We start from the raw sequence: 13,118 nt of genomic DNA on the forward strand, positions 1-13,118 counted from the left end.
TGGAGTTGAGGACCCAAATAGTGAACAGAAATTTACGATAGATAGGGACGGAGAGATCAACACAGATGAACAAGAACAAAGATGAAAAACAAGACACAAACTTGAAAATCAAGGAGCCAAGGCTCTGATACCAAATGATAAAGAGCCTTGTAAATGGATCGCCTTGAAATTCGGCTTGGGGAAGGGTATTGACGCCACACTCAAGCAAGATGATAAGGTGAGTGATAAGTCATGGGGTTTGATCGCCACAAGTTGCCTTGATAAGATCGGAATTAGTTCTTTGCCTAAGAACTAGAAGGAAGCTCTCACTAAAGAGAAATTAAAATTTTCATTCAAACTTACTTGCTTTTCCATACAAGAGTTCTCCTATTTAACATCCCTTAAGATCCACTATGCACTAATTATGCAATAAATATCATGCTTGCATGCATGGTATTTATTATCCACTAATGCAACCACTAATCCCTAATACTAGCTTAATGCAACTATACATGCATAGTATTTATTATACTAGCTTAGGAACTCTCAAAAATACATTAAAAACCCACAAAGGATATCAAAAGTCACTTTAGAAAAAAATCCCCAAAAATACATACAAAAATGGTTCTCATGTTGGTCCAATTTCACTTTCAATTTGAAGGAATGTGATCCATTTAGTTGTTACCTCCATTGTGCATTAATCATCCTTTTCCTTGAGTCCCATTATTAAGTCTTCCAAAACTTACTTCATTCTCTTAGTCTCGAATTTTATCATGAGTCCCCCAATTCCTTTCAATGTCTCTTCTTCTTGACTCATAAAATCTAGTCGCTGCCAAATTAAGCTTTATTAGGGTTTCATGTCCAATGCGTGTTTTCCTTTTATCTGCTTTGTTTTGTAATTAAAAGGGCGAGAAAACCAGAAAGTTACTGACATCGTCACCGTCGCCTTCGCGATGGAGCGCTTTAGGAATGCGATAAGAGCCTCGCGCTCGATCTTTACGATGGTGCGATTTGGGAATGCGATAAGAGCATCGCGCTCGATCTCCGTCTCTCGCCGATGCTATTAACTGGAGTAGCTTCCGAAGCGGTACGACCTTTTCTCCTTTCCAACCTAAAGTCGTTGCCTTTTTCTCTTGATTGTAGGTGGTTTACTTCGCCCTTTGCAACGAGCTGAATCTTTTTATTGCTTTAGTCAGTTTCGTGCTTGGGATTTCCGTCTTTTTCTGTTTGCTTTTAGTATTTTTGTTGAATGGGAACGTAGTGAGATCTTACTGCTTCTCAAGCGTCATCCTCCCTGATCTAGAATGGGCTGATTCTCTTGTACTTCGGCGAAATCCTCTGGCTTTAGGTTGAAGTTACGATTTTTAGCTGTAACGCTTAGCCTTTTAATTTTTATTTTTGCAGCCCCCTTCTCCATTCAGTTTTAGTTTTTCAAAGTGGAGTTCCTGGTAGACGTCCCGTGATCGACATTGTACAAATCTCTCTCCCCTCCATTTTCATTCTCGGCATAAGTTGGTTTGAATGCATATTTGTTAGTTAAATTTTAGTTCAAATTCTTTCCCTGTTTCATTTTCAATGTTCCAAATTTCAACAAAGGGAGTACAGTGATGTGTTTCAATTCACAGCCAGATTTGGGGTAGCAAGAACATCTTATATGAGTGACGGACATCGCTAATCTTGTTACAGTTCGCGAAATAAGAGAAATAATTATCTCTAAACGAGGGAAAATAATTATCTTGTTACAGTTGGTTTAAATGCATATTTGTAACTGCTTCTTAAGGGCTTCTGTCTACCATAGGAAGACCTAAATAGCTAGGATAAAAACAAGAAGCCAAATTGTCATGAAAGGACTGTATGCCACTTAGTGACTTGAATTTAATTATGTTTCTTATAATTCATGATCAGTTGACCATTCAATTGATTAGCAAGTGAGATGGAGTGAGTTGAATGTACATATGACACCATGTGATGGCACACCATGAGATTTATAACTCAAGGTAGCATGATGTCAAGACCAAGTATCTCCAATCATTCTTATTGCTTATAATGCATGAATTCATTTTGAACTATATATTGTCATTCTTGGTTGTTGCCATTTCAACCATTTGCCACATGATTACTAATGGGTTATTGATCGACTTCCAAATTTATTTGTTCTAAATTTATTTGACTGAAGCTTTTATTACCCACATGCTTTATACATTATGTTATGGGCATTCACTATTTCCTTTGTGCAATGTTACATTCTATAGGAACTTCAATCCCGATCAGAAGTTTGGGCCAGTATTTGTCTTCTCAATCAAATTTGCATTGTTGATGGAAATCATTGGCTTTTTACTGAGATTTTTGTCCTCATTTTTATGGGTTCAAATGTACAGATTGGGGGTTTCAACACTGGACAATACGACAAACTGTGCAGATTATAATGTTAGAGATAGCTTTGTGAACCCTCCAACAAATGAAGTAGCTAGGCAGACCTCCAATGCTAATAAAATTTTGGGAGGTTTTGTTTATGATCCATCCTATTATTCCTCCCTCTTTGAAGATATTCAAGAGACACAACACATGACTGAGGTATCATCTGCACTTGTGTCAACTTGAAAACTGTCATGTGTTAAATTATCAGTAAGCAGCCTAGTTTTCTCATGTTGTTCCTCTTCTAGAATTTTTTTTATATCACTATTGGCCATTATTACATCAGAGTTTGTGCCTCATACCTTCTGGTCTCTATTATAACTTTTATAAGATATCAGTGAGGTGTCATGGCATTTTGTGGTCTTATACCTTGTTGAACTAAATGAAATTAAACATGCACTAGCAAATAATTTGCATTAACGAAGCCTCAAAGGAAGAATAGTGTCGCGAAAAGAAATAATCCTGTCTTGCCATCAAATGTGCCACGGTCATTACATTTATTGTACCACGGTCATCCTGTCTTGCCATCAATAACTTCCTTACAATGAGCAGCCGCCAATTCATCCTAGTAGAGCTCAAAGAGATGACTTCATGTTGAATTACCTAGTCAAGAGAGGGGTTGCTTTAGGCCTCCGGGTGGAGATGATGGACCATGGATCCAAACCATGATGACTACTCTGCTATTTTGAATGAGGAGGTGAGAGGAAGAGAGGAAGACATAGATAAAATAAAAGAGCTCCTTCAACAAGACAAGGATGGAAATACATCCTTCATCATTACCTTGGAAGGTATTGTTAATTTACATCATCATTATATTATTTTTATGGAATATATCTTGAAATTTATTTGTTTTATATACCCTAGTCTGACAAAGAAGTCATAATGCAATTATTTTACATTCTCTCCTTTTCTTTTTTGCTCAATTCATTCATATGATAGAACATTATTATATTTCTATTTATAAAGGATTAATTTATGTATAACATCTTTATTTTACTGTCTTTGTTTGCATTCCTTGTGAACAGGGTTTAAATGAGCGACTTATCATGAGTAGACGCCCATCCATTGGAATTATGTTTAAAAAGGCTAGTAAATGCCTGAGGCATACATACTCTTTTAACTACATTTGATTTTATGTAATTAAAGAAAGATGGTTGATTTTAATCATGACCTTATAGGTATATATCTGAGAGATTTTTTCTCTTCCGTTTTGCAGATATTGAGTGTTGTCCTGGAAATCCTTCTCTCATGTCCAAATATTAGAGCTATGCGAAATATTTATTCTCTAGTTACAGTTCATGCAGTTATTATAATTTTCTTTTTTCTTATATTTTATATTTTTCTTTGATAAGTTTTATTTAATTTTTCTCTCCTGACTTTGTTTGCATTAAATCAATGGCACTACAAAAAAACTGCTAGTTAGGGACGAAATTTGGGACGAATTTGATTAAAAAATTCGTCGTAAAATTTTTTGCGACGAATTTTGGGACGAATTTATATTCGTCCCAAAAATGGTGTTGCAAAAATATTAGCGATGAATACATAATTTCGTTGGAAATATTTGCGACAAATTTAAATCTTCGTCGCAGAATTCGTTGCAAATCTGCAACAAACATTTATTCGTTGCAAATTTCATAATTTTATATCTGTGACAAACATATTCTTTTGTCCCAAATTTGCAACGAAAACTTTTCGTCGCAAAAAACGTTGCTTAATTACAAATGACTAGAGGAGAAAAAAACTCGAAGATTTGCGACAAAAAAATATTTTCATCCCAAATTTGGGACGAATCTGGTTTCGTCCCAAATTTGGATTCGTCCCAAATTTGGGACGAATTTAGATTCGTCCCAAATTTGGGATGAATCCAGATTTGTCGCAAATTTGCGATGAACCTAGATTTGTCCCAAAAACGTCGCTTTAAAGACGTGGGGTAAAAAAGCTATTTGCGACGAATTCTGGGACGAATCTGAATTCGTCCCAAAAGTTGTTTCTAATTTGCAACGAAAACCTTAATTTTGTCCCAAATCTGCGACGAATTCTGGGACAAATTTTGATTAATCGCAAAAGATTTACGATAAATTTGCGACAAAAACATATTTGTCATAAAATTTGTCCCAAAAATAAAAAAAAAATCCAGAATCTTTTTTTGATTTTTCTGTTATTCTGTTTACATATTACACTTACAACATCTTCAACAATTTATATCAAATACATCCATATACAACATCCAAACAAATCATCCCAAAACTAAACTCATCATATCCAAAACATCCATAATCCATATATCTTATATCCAAACAAATCATTCCAAAACTAAACACGTCATATTCATATATACAACTAGCCAAAATCCAAACAAGTTCAACAACTCATAATATCAAACATGAAAGTTCTATAACAATCCAAACAACAAATGTAACAAGACATCCAAAGGAAAATAAAATACATATCGTCATGTCTCAGGAGCTTCGGTCGCCTTCCATGCTTCTTTTCCTGCGTTAAATTACAAACAAACAATAAGTAACATTTATAACTAAAAAAAAATGTATCAAACATATTAATGATATATGTATCTAACATTTACATACATGAATGAAATTTGTTACTAAGATTGTTTGTCATAACATGCAAAGTATCATCATGACATAAAATGCAAAGTATCAATGTGAAATTAAAGTTGTTTGTAATTCATATCCTTTGTTCAAGCCTCATGTTCATATCCTCTTCCGCATAGTTTCCTTCATAATTTCCAGAAATGCCACTTCCATAAAAAGGGTAATACAATTATACAAAACTTGAACCCAAAGGGCACATCTCTCAAAGTGTGAAACTCCAGTAGTCACACTGATAAGAACTGGATCCTACAAGCAATGGTTTTCAAATCATGCCACAAGGTACGTAAAAATATCTCATGCACTAAAAAAATGACTTGCTTCACATTCATACTAACCCATAACCTATTCCTATATTCAAATCAAGCGTTGGGAGTATTATTGAAGAGGCTGGAACTACTCAAAAACTAAATCTAAATGCACATGATACACACCCTTGTATGACAATTGAAATTAATGGCTTAAATAAACCTTAGTGTATAAATTAAGTCATTCATCCTCCTCTGATATCTCACACCACTAAGTTATCGTGGTTCTTCATTTTTAATAGCTCTTTGCAATTTATACTATGAATGAGAAAACCAACTCGTCTCATGCAATTGAATTTATCTAAACCCAATTTTATAGAAGATACTTAAAGAGTGAAGCAATAGTGCAGACCAAATAGTCATTACTTTCTAGACAAGATTTTGTACTAGAACAAGATTTCCAGTGCCAACAAAAATAATAACAACTGCTGGTAAAAGAATTGACAAAAGAACTCAAATCAATATTAGAGATAGTTACTCTATGAAAGGTTCAAAAGAATGATCACCAAATTAAACTAGTCACTGCATCAAAAAGATGACATAATTGTAATTCAAACATCAAAATTATGCAAAGGCAGCATGGAATTAGTATAACACATCACAGTATAAGGCGTTCTAAAAAACAATCAAAAGAGCAAGGACATGAAGATACAAAGCTAAATTAATAATAAGGTAGTAGAATTGTTTTGCAGTGTTATCTTATATAGATAGCAAACATGACATAAGAAGCAATGTATCAAGGTAAAATGAAAATATAGAATCAACTATAACATGACATGAAAAAAATTCAAACATAAAATTTACCATAAATTTATCAAGAATCACCACCATTGCCATCATCATCATCACCATCATCACCGTCACCGGGAGGAATTTGACTTGAAACAGAACTTAACTGAAGATGCCGCATAATAAAATCTTGTTGTCGACACATTTCTCTCATTTCTTCATCTCTGTCCTTTATAATGCCCTTCAACTGGGAAACCTCTTCAGTCAAGTTATGCATCTGCTGGGTATGTGCGGAGGAGGAAGAAGATATACGACCAACTCTATGGGTTCTGCTCAAGGAACCCATTCCGAATATCTTTCCTCCCCTTTTGGCCCCCCACTCGCCTATAGCCATAAATTGAAATCACTACCAACAGACGACATTTTGGCAAATACATCCAACTTCTTTCATTCTGCATTTTGGCTGTTTACAATAAATTACAATAATAAACAACTTCTAGACAACAAACTAATGGTAAATATGAAGCAAGTGAACATACATATGAAAATACTATATAACAACCAAAATAAAAACAAGATATAGTACAATTAGACAAATACAGTAACATTATTACTATCATTATTAGTAAACAAGTATAAATACATATACCTGCAAAGGAGAGCAACAATGAGCGTCTCTCCAAACTGCGTCTGTGTACAAACCTACACAAGAAACAATAAAATGTTTACAATTGTATATAAGATTCAAAAATAATTATATCCTCCGACACCGATGGAAAGCAACAGCCGACTGCCGGGGTCAGTAGCAGCAGCTAGGAGCCAGCAGTGGCTACCAACAGTAGCACGAGATTGGCAACAACCCCCCTAGGCGTCACAGGTGGCCGACAACAAGCAAGGCAATGTCGCCAAGCGGCCGACAGTGGCCACCAAGGCCACCAACGGCTGTCCTTCTGCCGGCAACAGCTGCTGACGGTAGAAGGAGACCGACAGCAGCCCCCTAGGCATCATAGAGGGGGCGGCGACCGGCAAGCCAGCGTCGCCAGGCGGTCGGCAACGACCCTGGGCCGGCAGCGGCCGCCAAGTCCACCAGCGGCCACCGAGGTCCGACTGCAGCATATAGGGGGTCGGAGATCCGTGCGTGCCGTGCAAGAACAGCCAGCGCGACCAAGCAGCGGTCGACGCCTTACACTCTAGTATGGTTGGGAAAAAAGAGGGGGAGAAATGAACTTTACCTGCTGGAGATCGTGGTCGGAATAGGGCAGAAGGTTCGCCGCCGCCGCACGAGCTGATGGAGAAGAGAAGAAAAATAATTAGGGCACGGTAGAGATTGGGATTATTGCGATTTTTGCAACGAAACCACATTCGTTGCCAATTTCGTCCCTAATTAGGGACGAAGTAAAAATTCATCCCAAACTTTCAATTTTTTTTAAGTGATTCTAAAAATTTAGAAAATCATCTTGCAGAGCTCAGAATGACACGAAACAAATTTCTTTGGGTTTGTATTGTTCTCCTGATCTCATTAATGGGGTTAAACATATTTTTTAACAAATATACTGCCGATTATAAATTTGTAACCCCGAACAAGTAATAAATATTTGATTCTTGTTGCAAAAATTTATTAAGATCTGTGTATTGACTAAAAATTATGTTTGGGTCCATTAGTAAGATCACGAGATTGATACGAACTCATAGAAACTTGTTTCGTGTCATTCCGAGTTCTCTAGGGTCATCTTCCAATTTTTATAAGTTTAACCTAAAAAAATAGATTTTTGCGACAAACTTGAAATTCGTCCCAAATTAAGGACGAACTTAGGAATTCGTCCCTGATTTGGGACGAATTTCAAGTTTGTCGCAAAAATTAATTTTTTCATAAATCAAATTAAATGCGTATAAAATACGAAAGATGGACCTAGAGAACTCGGAATCACATGAAACAAGTTTCTATGGATTCGTGTCGATCTCCTGATCACAATGATGACCTCAAATATTTTTTTTCACACAATATATTCAGGTAAGTGATTTTTGGATATCAAAATCACCTAATCATTTTCAAACTCTAACTCTTTTTCACCAAGTCTTAAGGTTCATAGAGTCCATCTAACTATTATTACGATTAAAAAATTTTATTAGTTATTTGAGGCCATCATTGTGATCATGAGATCGATACGAACCCATAGGAACTTGTTTCATGTGATTCCGAGCTCTCTAGGTCCATCTTCCGTATTTTATACGCATTTATTTTGATTTTACAAAAATTTAATTTTTGCGACAAACACGAAATTTGTCCCAAATTAGGGACGAATTTAGAAGTTCGTCCCTAATTTGGGACGAATTTCCAAATTCGTCCCTAAAATCTGTTTTTTTAGGTTTAACTTTTAAAAATCGGAAGATGATCCTAGCGAGCTCGGAATGACACGAAACAAATTTCTTTGGGTTCGTATCGTTCTCCTGATCTCATTAATGGGGTCAAACATAATTTTTAACAAATATACTGATGATTATAAATTTTTAAACCCAAACGAGTAATAAATAATTGATTCTTGTTGCAAAAATTTATTAAGATCTGTGTATTGATTAAAAATTATGTTTGGGTCCATTAGTAAGATTACGAGATTGATACGAACTCATAGAAACTTGTTTCGTGTCATTCCGAGTTCTCTAGGGTCATCTTCCAATTTTTATAAGTTTAACCTAAAAAAATAGATTTTTGCGACAAACTTGAAATTCGTACCAAATTAGGGACGAACTTAGGAATTCGTCCCTGATTTGGGACGAATTTCAAGTTTGTCGCAAAAATTAATTTTTTCATAAATCAAATTAAATGCGTATAAAATACGAAAGATAGACCTAGAGAGCTCGGAATCACATGAAACAAGTTTCTATGGGTTCGTGTCGATCTCCTGATCACAATGATGACCTCAAATATTTTTTTCACACAATATATTCAGGTAAGTGATTTTTGGATATCAAAACCACCTAATCATTTTCAAACTCTAACTCTTTTTCACCAAGTCTTTAGGTTCATAGAGTCCATCTAACTATTATTACGATTAAAAATTTTTATTAGTTATTTGAGGCCATCATTGTGATCATGAGATCGATACGAACCCATAGGAACTTGTTTCATGTGATTCCGAGCTCTCTAGGTCCATCTTCCGTATTTTATACGCATTTATTTTGATTTTACAAAAATTTAATTTTTGCGACAAACACGAAATTTGTCCCAAATTAGGGACGAACTTAGAAGTTCGTCCCTAATTTGGGACGAATTTCCAAATTCGTCCCTAAAATCTGTTTTTTTAGGTTTAACTTTTAAAAATCGGAAGATGACCCTAGCGAGCTCGGAATGACACGAAACAAATTTCTTTGGGTTCGTATCGTTCTCCTGATCTCATTAATGGGGTCAAACATAATTTTTAACAAATATACTGATGATTATAAATTTTTAAACCCAAACGAGTAATAAATAATTGATTCTTGTTGCAAAAATTTATTAAGATCTGTGTATTGATTAAAAATTATGTTTGGGTCCATTAGTAAGATTACGAGATTGATACGAACTCATAGAAACTTGTTTCGTGTCATTCCGAGTTCTCTAGGGTCATCTTCCAATTTTTATAAGTTTAACCTAAAAAAATAGATTTTTGCGACAAACTTGAAATTCGTCCCAAATTAGGGACGAACTTAGGAATTCGTCCCTGATTTGGGACGAATTTCAAGTTTGTCGCAAAAATTAATTTTTTCATAAATCAAATTAAATGCGTATAAAATACGAAAGATAGACCTAGAGAGCTCGGAATCACATGAAACAAGTATCTATGGGTTCGTGTCGATCTCCTGATCACAATGATGACCTCAAATATTTTTTTCACACAATATATTTAGGTGAGTGATTTTTGGATATCAAAACCACCTAATCATTTTCAAACTCTAACTCTTTTTCACCAAGTCTTAAGGTTCATAGAGTCCATCTAACTATTATTACGATTAAAAATTTTTATTAGTTATTTGAGGCCATCATTGTGATCATGAGATCGATACGAACCCATAGGAACTTGTTTCATGTGATTCCGAGCTCTCTAGGCCCATCTTCCGTATTTTATACATATTTATTTTGATTTTACAAAAATTTAATTTTTCCGACAAACACGAAAGTCGTCCCAAATCAGGGACGAACTCAGAAGTTCGTCCCTAATTTGGGACGAATTTCCAAATTCGTCCCTAAAATTTGTTTTTTAGGTTAAACTTTTAAAAATTGGAAGATGGCCCTAGCGAGCTCGGAATGACCCGAAACAAATTCCTTTGGGTTCGTATCGTTCCCCTGATCTCATTAATGGGGTCAAACATAATTTTTAACAAATATACTGACAATTATAAATTTATTACTCCGAACGAGTAATAAATATTTGATTCTTGTTGCAAAAATTTATTAAGATCGGTGTATTGATTAAAAATTATGTTTGGGCCCGTTAGTAAGATCACTAGATTGATACGAACTCATAGAAACTTGTTTCGTGTCATTCCGAGTTCTCTAGGGTCATCTTCCAATTTTTATAAGTTTAACCTAAAAAATAGATTTTTGCGATAAACTTGAAATTCGTCCCAAATTAGGGACGAACTTCTGAATTCGTCCCTGATTTGGGACGAATTTCAAGTTTGTTGCAAAAATTAATTTTTTCATAAATCAATTGAAATGCGTATAAAATACGAAAGATGGACCTAAAGAGCTCGGAATCACATGAAACAAGTTTCTATGGGTTCGTGTCGATCTCCTGATCACAATGATGACCTCAAATATTTTTTCACACAATATATTTAGGTGAGTGATTTTTGGATATCAAAACCACCTAATCATTTTCAAACTCTAACTCTTTTCACCAAGTCTTAAGGTTCATAGAGTCCATCTAACTATTATTACGATTAAAAAATTTTATTAGTTATTTGAGGCCATCATTGTGATCATGAGATCGATACGAACCCATAGGAACTTGTTTCATGTGATTCCGAGCTCTCTAGGCCCATCTTCCGTATTTTATACGCATTTATTTTGAATTTACAAAAGTTTAATTTTTGCGACAAACACGAAATTCGTCCCAAATCAGGGACGAACTCAGAAGTTCGTCCCTAATTTGGGACGAATTTCCAAATTCGTCCCTAAAATTTATTTTTTAGGTTAAACTTTTAAAAATTGGAAGATGGCCCTAGGGAGCTCGGAATGACACGAAACAATTTTCTTTGGGTTCGTATCGTTCTCCTGATCTCATTAATGGGGTCAAACATAATTTTTAACAAATATACTGACGATTATAAATTTTTAACCCCGTACGAGTAATAAATATTTGATTCTTGTTGCAAAAATTTATTAAGATCGGTGTATTGATTAAAAATTATGTTTGGGCCCGTTAGTAAGATCACGAGAATGATACGAAATCATAGAAACTTGTTTCGTGTCATTCCGAGTTCTCTAGGGTCATCTTCCAATTTTTATAAGTTTAACCTAAAAAAATAGATTTTTGCGACAAACTTGAAATTCGTCCCAAATTAGGGACGAACTTCTGAATTCGTCCCTGATTTGGGACGAATTTCAAGTTTGTTGCAAAAATTAATTTTTTCATAAATCAAATTAAATGCGTATAAAATACGAAAGATGGACCTAAAGAGCTCGGAATCACATGAAACAAGTTTCTATGGGTTCGTGTCGATCTCCTGATCACAATGATGACCTCAAATATTTTTTCACACAATATATTTAGGTGAGTGATTTTTGGATATCAAAACCACCTAATCATTTTCAAACTCTAACTCTTTTTCACCAAGTCTTAAGGTTCATTGAGTCCATCTAACTATTAGTACGATTAAAAAATTTTATTAGTTATTTGAGGCCATCATTGTGATCATGAGATCGATACGAACCCATAGGAACTTGTTTCATGTGATTCCGAGCTCTCTAGGCTCATCTTCCGTATTTTATACACATTTATTTTGAATTTACAAAAGTTTAATTTTTGCGACAAACACGAAATTCGTCCCTAAAATCTATTTTTTAGGTTAAACTTTTAAAAATTGGAAGATGGCCCTAGCGAGCTCGGAATGACACGAAACAATTTTCTTTGGGTTCGTATCGTTCTCCTGATCTCATTAATGGGGTCAAACATAATTTTTAACAAATATACTGACGATTATAAATTTTTAACCCCGTACGAGTAATAAATATTTGATTCTTGTTGCAAAAATTTATTAAGATCGGTGTATTAATTAAAAATTATGTTTGGGCCCGTTAGTAAGATCACGAGATTGATACGAAATCATAGAAACTTGTTTCGTGTCATTCCGAGTTCTCTAGGGTCATTTTCCAATTTTTATAAGTTTAACCTAAAAAAATAGATTTTTGCGACAAACTTGAAATTCGTCCCAAATTAGGGACGAACTTCTGAATTCGTCCCTGATTTGGGACTAATTTCAAGTTTGTCGCAAAAATTAATTTTTTCATAAATCAAATTAAATGCATATAAAATACGAAAGATGGATCTAGAGAGCTCGGAATCACATGAAACAAGTTTTTATGGGTTCGTGTCGATCTCCTGATCAGAATGATGACCTCAAATTTTTTTTTTCACACAATATATTTAGGTGAGGGATTTTTGGATATCAAAACTACCTAATCATTTTCAAACTCAACTCTTTTTCACAGTCTTAAGGTTTATAAAGTCCATCTAACTATTATTACGATTAAAAAATTTTATTAGTTATTTGAGGCCATCATTGTGATCATGAGATCGATACGAACCCATAGGAACTTATTTCATGTGATTCCGAGCTCTCTAGGCCCATCTTCTGTATTTTATACGCATTTATTTTGATTTTATAAAAATTTAATTTTTGCGACAAACACGAAATTCGTCCCAAATCAGGGACGAACTCAGAATTTCGTCCCTAATTGGGACGAATTTCCAAATTAGTCCCTAAAATCTGTTTTTTAGGTTAAACTTTTAAAAATTGGAAGATGGCCCTAGCGAGCTCGGAATGACACGAAACAAATTTCTTTGGGTTCGTATCATTCTCCTCATCTTATTAC

At 34.7% G+C, this 13,118-nt stretch overlaps 1 protein-coding gene and 1 long non-coding RNA gene across 4 annotated transcripts in view; one reads left to right on the forward strand and one right to left on the reverse strand.

Moving 5' to 3' along the window:
• The first annotated feature begins 712 nt into the window (after positions 1-712).
• On the forward strand, positions 713-3,609 carry LOC121996449. 3 transcript variants are annotated; one of them, XR_006116085.1, is made up of 5 exons: positions 713-1,066; positions 1,384-1,450; positions 2,232-2,262; positions 2,358-3,182; positions 3,420-3,609. It is a non-coding gene; the product is annotated as an uncharacterized LOC121996449 (long non-coding RNA). The 3 variants fall into 3 exon arrangements; XR_006116084.1 differs by lacking the exon at positions 2,232-2,262 and having other exon boundaries at positions 714-1,066; XR_006116083.1 differs by lacking the exons at positions 1,384-1,450; positions 2,232-2,262 and having other exon boundaries at positions 716-1,066.
• A 2,664-nt stretch (positions 3,610-6,273) lies between these two features.
• LOC121996450 (probable NAD kinase 2, chloroplastic) overlaps positions 6,274-13,118 on the reverse strand; it is a 33,034-nt gene continuing 26,189 nt past the window's right edge. Inside the window, exon 9 of the transcript XR_006116086.1 lies at positions 6,274-6,506. The gene's annotated coding sequence lies outside the window, so the exon portion shown is untranslated. The remainder of the gene's footprint in view (positions 6,507-13,118) is intronic.

The sequence above is a fragment of the Zingiber officinale genome, chromosome 6A, assembly GCF_018446385.1.
Source record: "Zingiber officinale cultivar Zhangliang chromosome 6A, Zo_v1.1, whole genome shotgun sequence".
Classification (NCBI taxonomy): Eukaryota; Viridiplantae; Streptophyta; class Magnoliopsida; order Zingiberales; family Zingiberaceae; genus Zingiber; species Zingiber officinale.